Raw genomic sequence first — 13,636 nt, 5'->3', positions numbered from 1 at the left:
TACACCAGACGTGGAACCAAAAATTTTCTGCCCCACCATTTTGTAGAACAATGCCTTCAAAGGGTTACTACGAGGACATCACACAAACCCTGACACTGTCAAAACTATGCTCAATTAAACTAATAGAGGTTGTTCCGTTTCAAAACATGCCTGTGTTACATCCTGATAAGGAGGTATCAAAAGAAAATGAATTTGGATCACTTTTGAATGATGACATCTGCATTACCACAGCAATTCACCTATCAAACTAATTTAGGCTTAGAGCCCAAATCAACACTGCTGTCAGAGAGTTGATTTCTATTCATTTAAAAACTTCCAGGCTCAAGAGTGATCAGCGGGAATTTTAATGTCTTGGGAAAAGGGAGGAAAAAGAGAATGTGAGTACGGCACACAGCAGCAAGACTGGAACTCACAATTCGGCCAGCAAGCGTTTACGGAGCATCCAGTACAAGGTTCCATCCTAGGCATGGAGGAAATTCCAGGTCACAACCTCTGTCCTAACAGGGCACACAGTTCCATCCGAAGATGCTGACAGTGAGCATGAGGATGAGTGTGACTTCCTATATGCCAGGTACTGTCCCATGTGCTTTACTAAATTAATCTCCACCAGGTACTACTGATTAATAGGTCCATTTTACAGATGAGTAAGTTGAGGCAATTAAGTAGTAAATGTTTAAATAGTACTTCGCATAGATGAGTTTTAAATCATTTTAATGTTCTATCTCATCTGATCCTCATAGAACCACAATGAGACAGGCAGCATCAGACACAGGCACACAAAGTGGTAACGGCAGAACCTTGAGTAGAAGGTAGGGCTTGTGGCTGCTAAGCCATAATTTCTATAAAGAGAGAGCATTAAAAGGCAGTCCTGTGAGATCCAAATGATACTGACAAGGAATTCTATAGGACTTCACTCAGGAGGCGATCACTTCCTATTTGGGCAGCATCCATGGAGAACAGGGATGGATACAAGCCTTTGAGGGTAGGTTGTGTTCAGAGGAGTAGAAAGAGAAGGGGACACCACTGCAGACTGCAAAAGGGGCCAGAGCAAAGTACGGAGGTGGACAGGTGCAGTGTGTATTTGGAGATCAGGAAGTAGATCATGTTGGTTTGAAGGAGGCTCCATGGGGCAACCACAAGGAGATAACAATGGTGGAAATGGGGTGCAATTATGAATTTTGTCTAGAGCATGATAGGACAGAAGGAATTAAAATTTCAAGCTTTCCAGAAGGTGAATTTAGAGTGAGGGGATAGTGAAAAAATAATAGTTAAGGAGACAAGTAGATAACTGTGATTGCTGAATAAATTATAGAATAATATAGAATAAATTGTATATTCTAAGTTATAATTATTCTAAATTATAAATAAACATAGAACAAGTATAAGAGTAAAGAGAATCAACTCTCCAAATTGAAGGCTCTAATGAGACCGAAAAAGAGCTCAGAGAATCTCTACAATAATGTCTACAGCTCAAATCTTGTCTCTGAATCGTTTCTAACTTTATCCTTTTTCTGTGGCTAATCCTCGGGTTGACTCACGTGCTCTCACTCCTTGCTAAAAAGTGAAAGCCACGCATCATCCTCGTTAATAATAAATGGAAAAGACTCAGGCTCCTGCACTTGACGGGAAAAGCATCAAGACAGAACAAGCTCTGAAAGTACAGTTGAAGGTGATAATGACTCATCGCAGTTCGACGTCTCCAAAAACCCTCCATGGAAAACCTTACCCAAGCCCACCTGTTCTGAGTTGAATTGCGTCCCCTTGAAAAAATACGCTGAAGTCCTAGCTCCTGGAACCTCTGAATGTGACCTTATTCGGAAACTGGGTCTTGTAGATGAAATTAGTTAAGATGAGGTTATACTGGAGTAAAGTGGGCCCTAAAGCCAACATGACGGGTGTCCTTATGAGGAGAGAAAAGACTCAGAGACACACACAGGGAGAAAACCACGAGATGCTGGGGGCAGAAACTGGAACTATGCTGCCACAGCCAAGGAAAGGTAAGGATTGGCAGTGCCACCAGCAGCCAGGAGAGAGGCACAAAACAGTTCCCCCCAGAGCCTTCAGTCTGCATAGCCCTGCCAATACTTAGATCTTGGATTTCTAGCCTCCAAAACGTATGAGAGAATAAATTTCTGTTGCTTTAAAGCCACTCAGTTTGTCGTATCCTTCGTTATAGCAGCCCTAGGGCGCAAATACGCTGGCTTCATTTCAGCTTCTGGGAGGTAGGACAGAAAAGGCAAAACCAGGCACATCTGGGGGCTTGGAGACTTGAATTCCAGGCTCCATTTTGCAACCACCTCCCAGGTGACCCTCCCTGGACCCAGAATCCTCGTCTTTGAAATGAAGCATTTAGGCTGGATGAGCCCTAAGTCCTCTTTTGGTTTCAAACTCTGTATCTATCACATCACAGCCAAGAAAGTCATCTGCTCGAACATCTACTGAAGGTGAGAGTATGACGGGGCTGAAAAAGGAAAACACAAACTCGAGAAAACTCCCATCACCAGTAGAAGTCAAGGAGAAAGGGAAAAGAAAGAGTAATTAGCGGCGGTCCTTGCATTTACCATATGCCACATTATCATTCCATCTTCATGTCAAATCTGGCCTGCAGCCCCCATGCCATGGCGAGTTAATACAAAGAGACGCTGGGAGCTGCCAGATGCAGAAGGTTAATACAGGGGATAAGAGAATCTCGAAGAGCTACACTCCATTTCCCAAACCTGCTCGTGTCAAGGTCATTTAACCCCAGAAATACGAAACCTGCTGCCTGGAGAAGACAAAAAAAAAAAAAAAAAAAAAAGAAGAAGAAGAAAAAGGAAGGCTGGCATTGAAACTGTCCCCTCAACCCTCACCCCAGTCATACAATGTGCTTTGCAGCTGGGGGGCTCTTCGAAACTGCTAGAAACTAATGATTATGAAACAAACCCCACTAGTAAAGACCAACAAGAAATTCCTGTAAAAACCTCATACATACGCACTATTCTATTGTACCTTTTTTTTTTTTGCGGCTGTCAAATTACACCCTTTCGTTACTGTCATGGACTCTTTTAAGAACAGCTAATCAGAAAAGCCTACAGGGGTATTTAATCAGATTTTCTTTTCTTCCAATGACCTAATGTTTTGGTACGAAATTGCCGCCCGCTCACGCAGCGTAGAAATTCAGCACTGTCAGCATTTAATTATTATTTTATCACGGATTTCTTTACTTTCCTACAGGGAAGAAATAACTTAAATTTTTAAAAAATGCAACAAGCGCTTAGCTTTTAAAATCGCCAAGACGCTGCCCTCATTATTTTGCTTTGTCAAAAATACTAGGTGTGGAGATGGGATATACCACAGAAACGCACTTCTGAGTTATTAAGAGCTACCACTATCACCAGCTTCGATCTTCTGCAACACCAAGACAATGTGGTGAAAATTATGTACATCGTGCTGGTTTCCAGGGGATGAAATACTCACGACTCATTCAGGTTTGCATGTGACAGCAGCTCCATGTTCCAAACAATATCCCTGCCCCTGGACACCTGAATGAAGCCCTCGGCTTCACTCTCCCCTTCCTCTTCCTCCAAGTAAACTTTGCCTTGTCTTCTCTAAGGTGGGAAAAAGAGAACAGGGAGGAGAAAGGAAGCTAAATGGAAAAGGGGAGAGAAGACAGGTGTGCAGGTGTGACCCTGACTCCAACAACAGCCGACCCAAGACTCCAAGTCTAGAGGCCAAGAAAGGGAGCATCGGGGCCAAAGGTCTAGATGTGTTCCTCAATCCGGTTTCTCTTTCATTTCTTCCTCCTCACTCATCTGAAGTCTCTTTTCAGAAAAATAGCCATTTCATCATCAACACCAGAAAAAAAACCCTCTTCATTTGCCTCTCTTCCCCTTTACCCACAGAGTTCCTGCTTCAGAGTCGAGCTCTGTGAACAAGCTGGGGATGCTTGGTGCAGCAAGTCATCTCCAAATATTTATTGAGCATCTACTGTAAGTGAGCAATGGTGTTAACTACTGAGGGGGCGACATGGTATAAACATAGGTACAAAGTGGTACCCAGGGAAGATCCACGTGTAGGAAGAAAGCTAGTCATTTATCAGAGCGTGGTACAACTCACGAGCAGTGAGGACAAGAAAGGTTACACTGGTTCGTGCTTACCGGCTCCAGAAGGTGCTTGTGCCACCAATGCACCTAATTTCAAAGCAGAACTTGAGACCCCTCCCCCAGCCACATCTGTCCTCCCACCCACCCCTCCCCCAAATTTCTCCCATCTCGGTAAATGCCACCTCCTAGATGTCAGCATCCCGGGACCTCCTTGCCCCTCCCCACTTCTATTCCAATCCACCAGAAAGTCCTCTTCATCGTCACTTTATTCTGTGTAGTCCAGGGACATCCCTCACCTGGCCTCCAGGACTGCACTCTCACCCACCTTGGAACTTCTCTATACACAACAGCAAAAGTGATGATCTAAACAGAAACTTGACTGTGCCATTCGCACTTGTGAACCTGGCCAAAGGTTTCCCATGGCGCAAAATAAATCCAACCCCCTCCCAAAGCAGCCTGCCCCAGATCACCTGCTGGGCCTCCACCGGGCTATAACGCTAACAACTAGCACGAAGCCCGGCACCAAAGATTCAGTGTTTGTTTAAATGAATGAATCAAGTGTTTGTTATTCATTTCCCAAAAAAGACATAAGTAACACATGGGGACGATATACATAAATATATGTGTTTACACATGGCTTGGATCATGGATGGTTTGGCCCTTTCTAGGATAACCTTCAAGCTGAGTTGTAGATTAGTCTTTCTTTTCAGTTTCCACAGTTTGATCCAGATTATCCGTGGGCAGCAGAGGGGCAAAAGGGATGGAGGTGAGGAATGGGTGGCAGCCTCCGAGTCAGGGAAACAACAGCAGTGGTGGAAAGCCTTGGTGATCTTGGGTGAGTAGCAGGCTGAGTTGTCAGCCCAGCTCTGCTGCATCTGTAGCTGTGGCCTGCCTTCTATTTCTATATCCTAAGGGAAGGGCCACTTCCTCCATCAGGTAGCTGTTTGGACACTTAGCACTTTATGGCTACTACCTAAACATACAGTTAGCACAGTCAACCTCAAAGAAACCTTTACGCCGCCAGAAACTCTTGGTCACGACAAATCAGTCCAACATATATATGTTGAAGCCAGATATTGTTCTAGTCAATGGAAATTTGCAGCTAAAATTAAAAGAATAGTTCCTGCCTTTACGGGACTTACAGACCAGAGTGGGAGGCAGTCATCTATACATACATGGCCTCAGATCCACGCCAGGAAACAGGACTATCAGCAGCAGCTGATAGGAATCGGGGTTGACGCTATTACAACAGGGACCCAGGAATGTCTGCATCTTTCCCCTCCCCCTAACTCCTTCACTTTCCCACCCATGGAGCTATACACAGGAACAAGGGCCTAACAGGAATCAAAGTTTGACTATATCAAGAGCTGAGCCAATCCAGCACTCTGGCAAGGGTTACTCACCTGGCCTTGTAGATGAGGGCAAACACTTGGTAATTTTTAAGGCCTAGTGATCTTGCCCACCATTGCTGTGGCCCATTTCACGTTCTCTATTTGGCATATCAGTTTCACACCTGCTCCACCCAAGTGGCGGGAAGGGCAATTGAGGGAGGAGCTGAAACACATATCCCTTGCAGCACACCCTATGATGTAGTTAATATCGTTCCTGTTTTACAGATGAAGAAACAGGCTTGGGGAAGTAAAGGGAATGACTGCCTAAGACCATACAGCCATGGGACAGCTGAGGAGGGTCTAAACCCAGGTCTTTTGATCTCAAGTTCAGATCACTATTCTGGCATTGAGCCTCGCCATGATAGGAAATGCCACATGTATGAACGGCATGTGTATGTAGGAAGCAGATTTTACGGCCAATCCATAACCACAGTCAGCAACCTAAAAGCAACTGTTTCTAGAAATTTCAAATTGTGGTAAGACTTCAACCACCTAGAATAACTCTCCAGAGTAACCCAGAGATTTAAATAAGAAGGATCTCTCAGTAGGTAAAAAGCTCACACCCTCAACACTGCACTCAGAGATTGTGCCCTTGGACTTTTGTTCAGAAACCTATTAACTCTTTCTTTGAACACAATTCTAATCACTTGTGTTCTCTGATTTCTTAGCCTCTGGCCTGGGAGACGTGGTCAATTAAAATGGATTCCTGGAGGGAGAGAGAGTGATTACAATGAAAAGTGATAGTTAAAAAAAAAAAAGAAAAGAAAAGAATGGGGCAGAGGTTGGCAAACTTTTCCTGTAAAGATAAAGATCAGAGAGTAAATATTTTAGGCATCATGGATCATACTTTCTCTGTTGTGACGACTCAACCTCACCCTTGTAGCCCAAAATAAGCCGCAGACCAATGTGTAAATGAAGGAGCATGGCTGTGTTCCAATAGACTTTTATTTACAGAAACAGGTGGTGGGTCAAGTCTGGCCCAGAGGCTACAGTTTGCAAACCGAGGAATAGAAAAATGCTTCAACGCCAACACAATATCTAGAAAATCTCAGCAGTCTGGGACCATAGCTTAAAGAAACAAATAATCCCAACCTCAACAGCCCTTAGGACAACTGGCATCACAGAATATCATGGTCCTTCATCATAAGATTATAGAAGTTTAGAAATCTAAACAGCCTTGGGAATATTATGGTCCGACTTCCCATTTTTACACATGAGGAAATAAATTCTCAGAGAGGTTAAGGGACTTGCTAAAGGTCAAACAGCTAATTAATGATTAAACTTAAATTAGAAGCAGGGTTTTGATTCTATGTTTAGAACTCTTTCCATTATTCCATGTCTATTATTTTAGCCTTTTGGTAACAATGGATAGAGGAAATGCTCATTTAATTAAAACACTACACCCTTGAGACTGTTAAGATTCTGAAATCACTAAAATACACAGTTCTAGATGTTTAGAAAGATGATGGTGAATCATCAAGACAAAGGTTAAATTAGGTTTAATGTCCTCAGAGAATATCACTTCCGAAGTAGGGATAAAAAGAATACATTTCAAATAATTAAAAAGTTAATACACGTGGAAATTTTTATTCTCCCTTGTGCATGGGGAAATGAGGTACCGCTTGTCCATTAGTAGCAGCAGAAAAGCCTGCCATCGTATTTGATCAGTTTAGACCTGTTCATAAATTCTGACCACTTCCAGGACAGCCCAAAAATCACCAAGGCATTGGCAGGCCCCAAGTAATTTCTCACATTGCTGGACGCCCATATTCATTCAATTCTAAGTGAAAAACAAAAGCCACCCTCAGTCCTACCTGCCCCTTTCTCTTTTCTATCATTAGCAATGTCTTCTGCTCCTTTTCTGAATTAATTAGGAAATAAAAATAGAACCCCTGACATGTTTATAAAGATTCCAAATGCTGGTTAAACATGAAAGAACAGAGGTTGGGAACACGGAGGTGACAAATTTTATTTCTGTGATGACAAGTTAGAGTACTCCTACCAGCTGGACCTTGCAGCAGTCAGAAGCACGCACCTGTCTATGGGGAAGTTAGAGAGGAGGGGGGGAGCAGAAAGAGTCTGGGGGGTCAGTGGCCTGCCACACCACGCAGATGAGCTCTAATTGCTCAGGGTCACTGAGTACTGCTCATCTTGGGGAGGTTCCTGACAGCTCCTGACACCGGGGAATGCAGGGAGACCACGTCTCTTCTCCTGACCACACAAGTGGTCCTGTTTCTGTTTACAGACCCCAGAGCAGGGCTGTGGTTCAGGGAGTTCACCTTCCTCTAAACAGGAGAAGGGCGAAGGGGGTGGGTCGACTACTGCTTTGGAGTGTCCCCGAGATGCACTTCCCGGTTTGACAAACCTGCCAAAGGAAATGAGAAGCGATAAGTGATTGGGCCCCGATTAGATCAGCCACCTTGGGAAAGGTGCTGAGCCAGAGATATTGCACTGAAATAAGGAGAAACCTGGGACTAGATTTCTAGCAAGCAATCCCGAAGTAGATATGGTCTGAATTGGAAATGGATTTCATAGGCAGATAAAGTCTAATAAATGGCAGGTCCCTCAAAACTCATATATCATCCAGTCTCATACAGTGTCTGTGAAGTCTGTTATCAATAACTTAACAACGGGAGAACCTAGCCCTTAGCAAATATTTAATTTCAAAACATACCTACTGATTTACTCAGATACAGCATACATAGTATATTAAAAATATATTACAAGGAGCCAAATGCCAATAAAGCTGCACTTAGAGAAGACCAGGGGCACTGGGTGCTTTCCGAATATTTCCGTTAAAGGAGGAACTGGACCCTCCATCCAAAGAGCTAGTCCACTTAGCAATTTCTAACTTGTGTGGAGAAGAAAGCTTGCCTGTGAACCCTGCTTCAAACAGCACGGACATCACCTGAGCTCCTATTCCCAGCCAAGCAACAAGCCAGATGCCACGTGTACAAGTTCTGAGGGACAAGAATTAGGGGTCCCCTCAGGAACGGCTCTCCATGCCAGGCCTGAAGGCTAAAGGAAGCGAGGGCATTTATACAAAGCAAGGTCTTTAGTAGCAAAGGGGGGACTTTTTTTTTTAATTGACGTATAGTTGATTGACAATATGTTAATTTCTGCTGTACAGCAAAGTGATTCAGTTTTATATATATATATATATATATATATACGTATGTGTGTATATATATGTATATGTATATATACACACATACATTCTTTTTTCATGTTCTTTTCCATTATGGTTTATCACAGGATAGTGAATACAGTTCCCTGTGCTCTACAGTAGGACCTTGTTCTTTATCCATTCTCTGTATGATAGTTTGCATCTGCTAATTCCCAGCTCGCCCTCCATCCCTCCCCGACCCTGCCATCCCACTGGCAACCACTAGTCTGTCCTCTATGTCCGTGAGTCTGTTTCTGTTTCACAGATAAGTTCATTTGCGTCATATTTTAGATTCCACATATAAGTGATACCATGTGGTATTCGTCTTTCTCTTTCTGACTTACTTCACTTAGCGTGATATTATCTCAGTCCCTCCATGCTGCTGCAAGTGGCATTATTTCACTCTTTTTTATGGCTGAGTAATGTTCCATTGTCCACATCTTCTTTATCCATTCATCTGTCAATAGACATTTAGGTTGTTTTCATGTCTTAGCTATTGTGAATAGTGCTGCTACAAACATAGGGGTGCATGTATCTTTTTGGATTATACTTTTGTCCAGATATATGCCCAGGAGTGGGATTGCTGGATCATATGACAACTCTATTTTTAGTTCGTTGAGGAACCTCCATACTGTTTTCCATAGTGGCTGCACCAATTTACATTCCCACCAACAGTGTAGGAGGGTTCAAAGAGGGGACATTTTTAAGGGGACAGGAGGCAGAGGGAACTATCTCCATGGTCACTGTCTACAACAAGTACCGTTGATCTGAGCCACTCCCCCTGCAGCGCCCCCAGTCATCCAGTCCTCTCCACAACAGACCCTCACCACTTGCTGGCTGGAAGGTGTCACCCCTTGCTACGGTCTGAATGTTTGCGTCCCCCTGAAATTTCACCTGTTGGAACGCTAATGCCCAATGTGATGGTGCTAGGAGGCGGAGCCTTTGGGAGGCGACTGGGTCACGAAGGCAGAGCCCTCGTGAATGGGATTAGTGCCATTACAAAAGATGCCCCAGAGAGCCCCGGAGCCCCTTCCACCATGTAAGGCTATGATGAGAAGTCTGCAACCCAGAAGAGGGCTCTCCCCCAACCACACAGGCACCCTGATCTCAGACTTCCAACTCCAGACTGGGAGAAATACATTTCTGTCGTTTATAAGCCACCCAGTCTGTGGGATTTTGTTTTGACGGCCTGAACAGACTAAGACGCCCATGGGCAACTGGTGTCAGCAGGAAGAGGCCCAGAGAAATGGCTGTTTTCTGAGGGAACGGTGGTTCATTTAACTGAGTTTAAAATGGAAGCAGAGGCTCAATAAGGACAGGTTAGTTCCATGGTAAACACTCCCCTAAGAAGGTCTTAGTCCTTTTGGGGGGTTGATTAAGGCCTGGGAGAGAGCAGAGGAGGAGCAAGAGGACAGAGAGAGAGAGCAGGTGTCAGTCAGTGGGTGCCTCTAACTCTCTTGCACCCAGAAAGCGTTGACGGGGATAACTGAACTAAGGGTTCAAAGGAGCCAGGTGTCAGTCCTGGCTCTGCCACCCAGAGCTAACGGCCTCAGGATTTGACTCCACAGTCTTTTTTTAAAAAAATATTTACTTATTTATTTTGGGGGGCTGCGTTGGGTCGCAGTCGCGGCATGCAGGATCCTCTGCTGTGGTGCTTGGGCTCCTCGTTGCAGCACACAGGATTCTCTCTAGCTGTGGCCCGTGTGCTCAGTAGTTGCAGCATGCGGGCTTAGTTGCCCCGCGGCACGTGGGATCTCGGTTCCCCGACCAGAGATCGAACCTGCGTCCCCTGCATTGGAAGGTGGATTCTTAACCACTGGACCACCAGGGAAATCCCTGACTCCACAGTCTTGAAGGGCCCCTCCATTCTAGGGTGCTGGAACATAACTGTCATCGGCTCTCAGCAAAGGTATTCCCACCACTTTCCATCTCACTACACTGGCATTGCAATGGGAAGCTTCTCTGATCATCCTACAGGCTGTGGCCAGAAGGAGAAAAGGAGAGTGGGGAACTATCCCAGACCTGGCTCTTAACTCTCTGGGTTTTTCCACACACGAAAGGTGGCCCTTCCAGCTCTCAAAAGCTCTTCCTGTGAGATCCAGAGCTGCCTTGATAGCCAGAAAACTATGAATTTCTTAGTTCTGTATGCAGTGCCTTTAAAGGGGTTAGAAGTGCACACCAGAACTCCAAAACAAAACACCCACACACACACACACATACACACACACACACACACCCCACTGCCAGAGCTCATCCTGTACCCAAACAACCTAGCAACACAAGCCAGAAGCTTAAGCAGTCGAGATCAGGTGAGAAAATCACAAAGTCCTTAAAGCCAACGTGAGGTGCTGAGAACAAAGTTATCTGAGCTGACAGTGATGAGGTCGACCCAGACTCAGTTTCTCCTTCACAAACTGCAACCCTCCTCTTCTCCTTCCCTGATAAAATCCCTACCTTTCACAGACATGAAGTGGCCAGACCACCAAGGGGACCCCCGGGAGATACTGATTCCAGAAGGTCATAGTTAAAAGCACTCAAGTGATGACCTCGAGGGACCCGGGCACCTGCACAGGCTTGCAGGCCTGCTGGTCACCAACTGCTTGAAGACAGCATGGAGGGGGGACTCCAGTGTTTGTTTTGGGTCAGTGAAGCCTGGCAGGGCTGGGGGACGGGGGTGTAGGGGTGAACACTGGAATGAAAAAGAGTGAGGGGGCTAGACAACCTGCCCACCCCCACTTATGCCAAAGGCTGGTCCTCTCCACCGCTGGTGAATTCTCTGCAAAACAAAAGCCCAGTCTGCAGTTCACCGTTACAGCCAAGCACAAAGCACAGCTCGCGAACACACAAACCACAAAGTATGTAAAAGTCAGCATTCTGGAACCAAAAGGAACTGCCACGTTCAGTCCCTTGGATGTTGATTACAGCTGACTCCTTCCCTCTCTCGAGGCATCCACGGATTCGAAATTCAACCTAGACCCAAAATCGGAGGACAGAAATGTTCTCTAACAATCATTTCTCATTTAGGGTTAACAACCCCAGATCACGCTTTTGTGTACTTTTGGAAACGCTAAGCGATGCCCCGGCCATGTGGTCCGAGAAATAATATAACTCTCGATGCCTGGATGGGGCTCCCAGCTGCCCTCCTGCCTCGGCGGCAGCCGTTCATAAAACTCTCCACTCAGCAGAACTGGGAGCTGGACGCGCCATGTTTCACTGATAAACTCACTCTGAAGTTAGTACGAGTGGGAGAAGAATCAGGTCTTTGATTTTTGCAACTTCCACTCCTGACACCATAACAATTTATTTTCATCCCACTTCCTTCCCCTCTGATGACTCCCTAGTTAATCTGCCAGACACCATGTCAGTGAACTCTGGGAACCCCTGGAGGAAAAACGTTAGAAATATCAAAACGGCCACGTGCATGGGCACTTGGCACTTTGTTGAGCAACTTGTTTAGTGCTTTAGACCACTCCGCATTAACTAATTTAGAACATTTTGCTTTCGCAGACTTAGCTGACTGCTTTTCACTGCCAAACTAAATACTCCACTTTAAAGCATACCCCTGTGTACGCATGTGATTTCTCCTTTTAGGTGAGGAATGTAATGTTGACATAAATGTCAAATAAAATTAATGAGAGAACGGGCCCTCAAATGGGACTCCGGTGAAGGGAATTTGTTAGACGGGGACCTTTGAGCCCAAATGTATATCTAATTATGTAACACTCATATGAGGTAAGAATCTCAATGTTAAGCTTTAGCAAATTTATCACCTTTGGCAGAAATGCTGTTACCTACAAAAAGCAGGATGCAAGTAAATTAAGATGAAAATACCATGAGATTAGTCTGTCACAGCAAGCTACTGTAGAATTAGCAGGGTGGCCCAGCTGCCGGTATCAAATCCTTCCCTTATCTATACAGAATTCAGGTCGGATGTCTGCTGCTGTTGACTTTGCAAATGGACTTCCTCCTGCTTTATCCAGCTCCTTCCCCACCCCTTATCCCACCGGCCACTTAGGAAGAGTAAAAATGGCAGTTAGAGCAATAACAGGTATTTTCACTCAATAGTCAAGGCACCAGATTCTAAGCAGAGTGGCCGCCTCCGTCCGTACACTGATATAACTACTGTCTTTTATTTGTAGTCTCAAAAATCTGTCCCAAGTATGGCAGAATCACAGAAAATCACTCTAATCATTGAAAAGAGCCCTGTTCCCAGTAAAGCAGCAAGTCTTCTCTTGTCAGAGTAAAAGGCATGGAGTAAAATTCCCTCCAAACACGGGGGAACCTGCATTTACCCCCAGGCCAAGGAAAATGGCCAGCAGGACCCACCTGCAGCCGCAGGATCATTTATGCAGAGAATCTGCAAACGTCTGGGGTGAGTGGATGCCTTAGGAGGAGGAGTTTCAAAGAAAACAGTGATGGTGTTCTGTTTTTCACACCTCAGACTGAATCCTAAGGACCAGACAGACAGCACCCATCACGCTCCTCTCTGATACACTGATTTCAAATACAATCACATAATTTTGAAAATCCATGATGCTTTCCCTAAATAAAATGAAAAAGGAATTAGAAGGATAGGTTTCTATTTCTTCGCAGTTACCCTCCAGTTACCCTGGATACCCTCCTTCTCCCGGAAAACCCCCCAAAGAACAGCACACTAATTATGATGGTTCTCAGAGTGGTTCCTCCAATGATGAGAATCACAGCAGAATCAAACAAAACACACAAATTCCTTCTGATGTTCATGCATCTTTTTAAACAGTTCACAAAATCCATATATTTGGGCCAGTCACACAGAATCTCTAATTAATTTACAGTGAGGGAAAGAGAAAGAGAAAGCATTTGAGGATCAACTTCAAACAACTCACACTCTGTCCGTGGACTATGAAGTCACCCTGACTCTGGATAATTTGAAATGCCTGCACAGGACCCAGGGAACATTCTCCTTTTTATTCTTCTCCAGGCTATCAGTTCATAATGAACAAATATGGAAATTTTTC

The sequence above is a fragment of the Phocoena phocoena genome, chromosome 2 (assembly GCF_963924675.1).
Source record: "Phocoena phocoena chromosome 2, mPhoPho1.1, whole genome shotgun sequence".
Taxonomy (NCBI): Eukaryota; Metazoa; Chordata; class Mammalia; order Artiodactyla; family Phocoenidae; genus Phocoena; species Phocoena phocoena.
Note: the sequence above shows the minus strand (reverse complement) of the source record.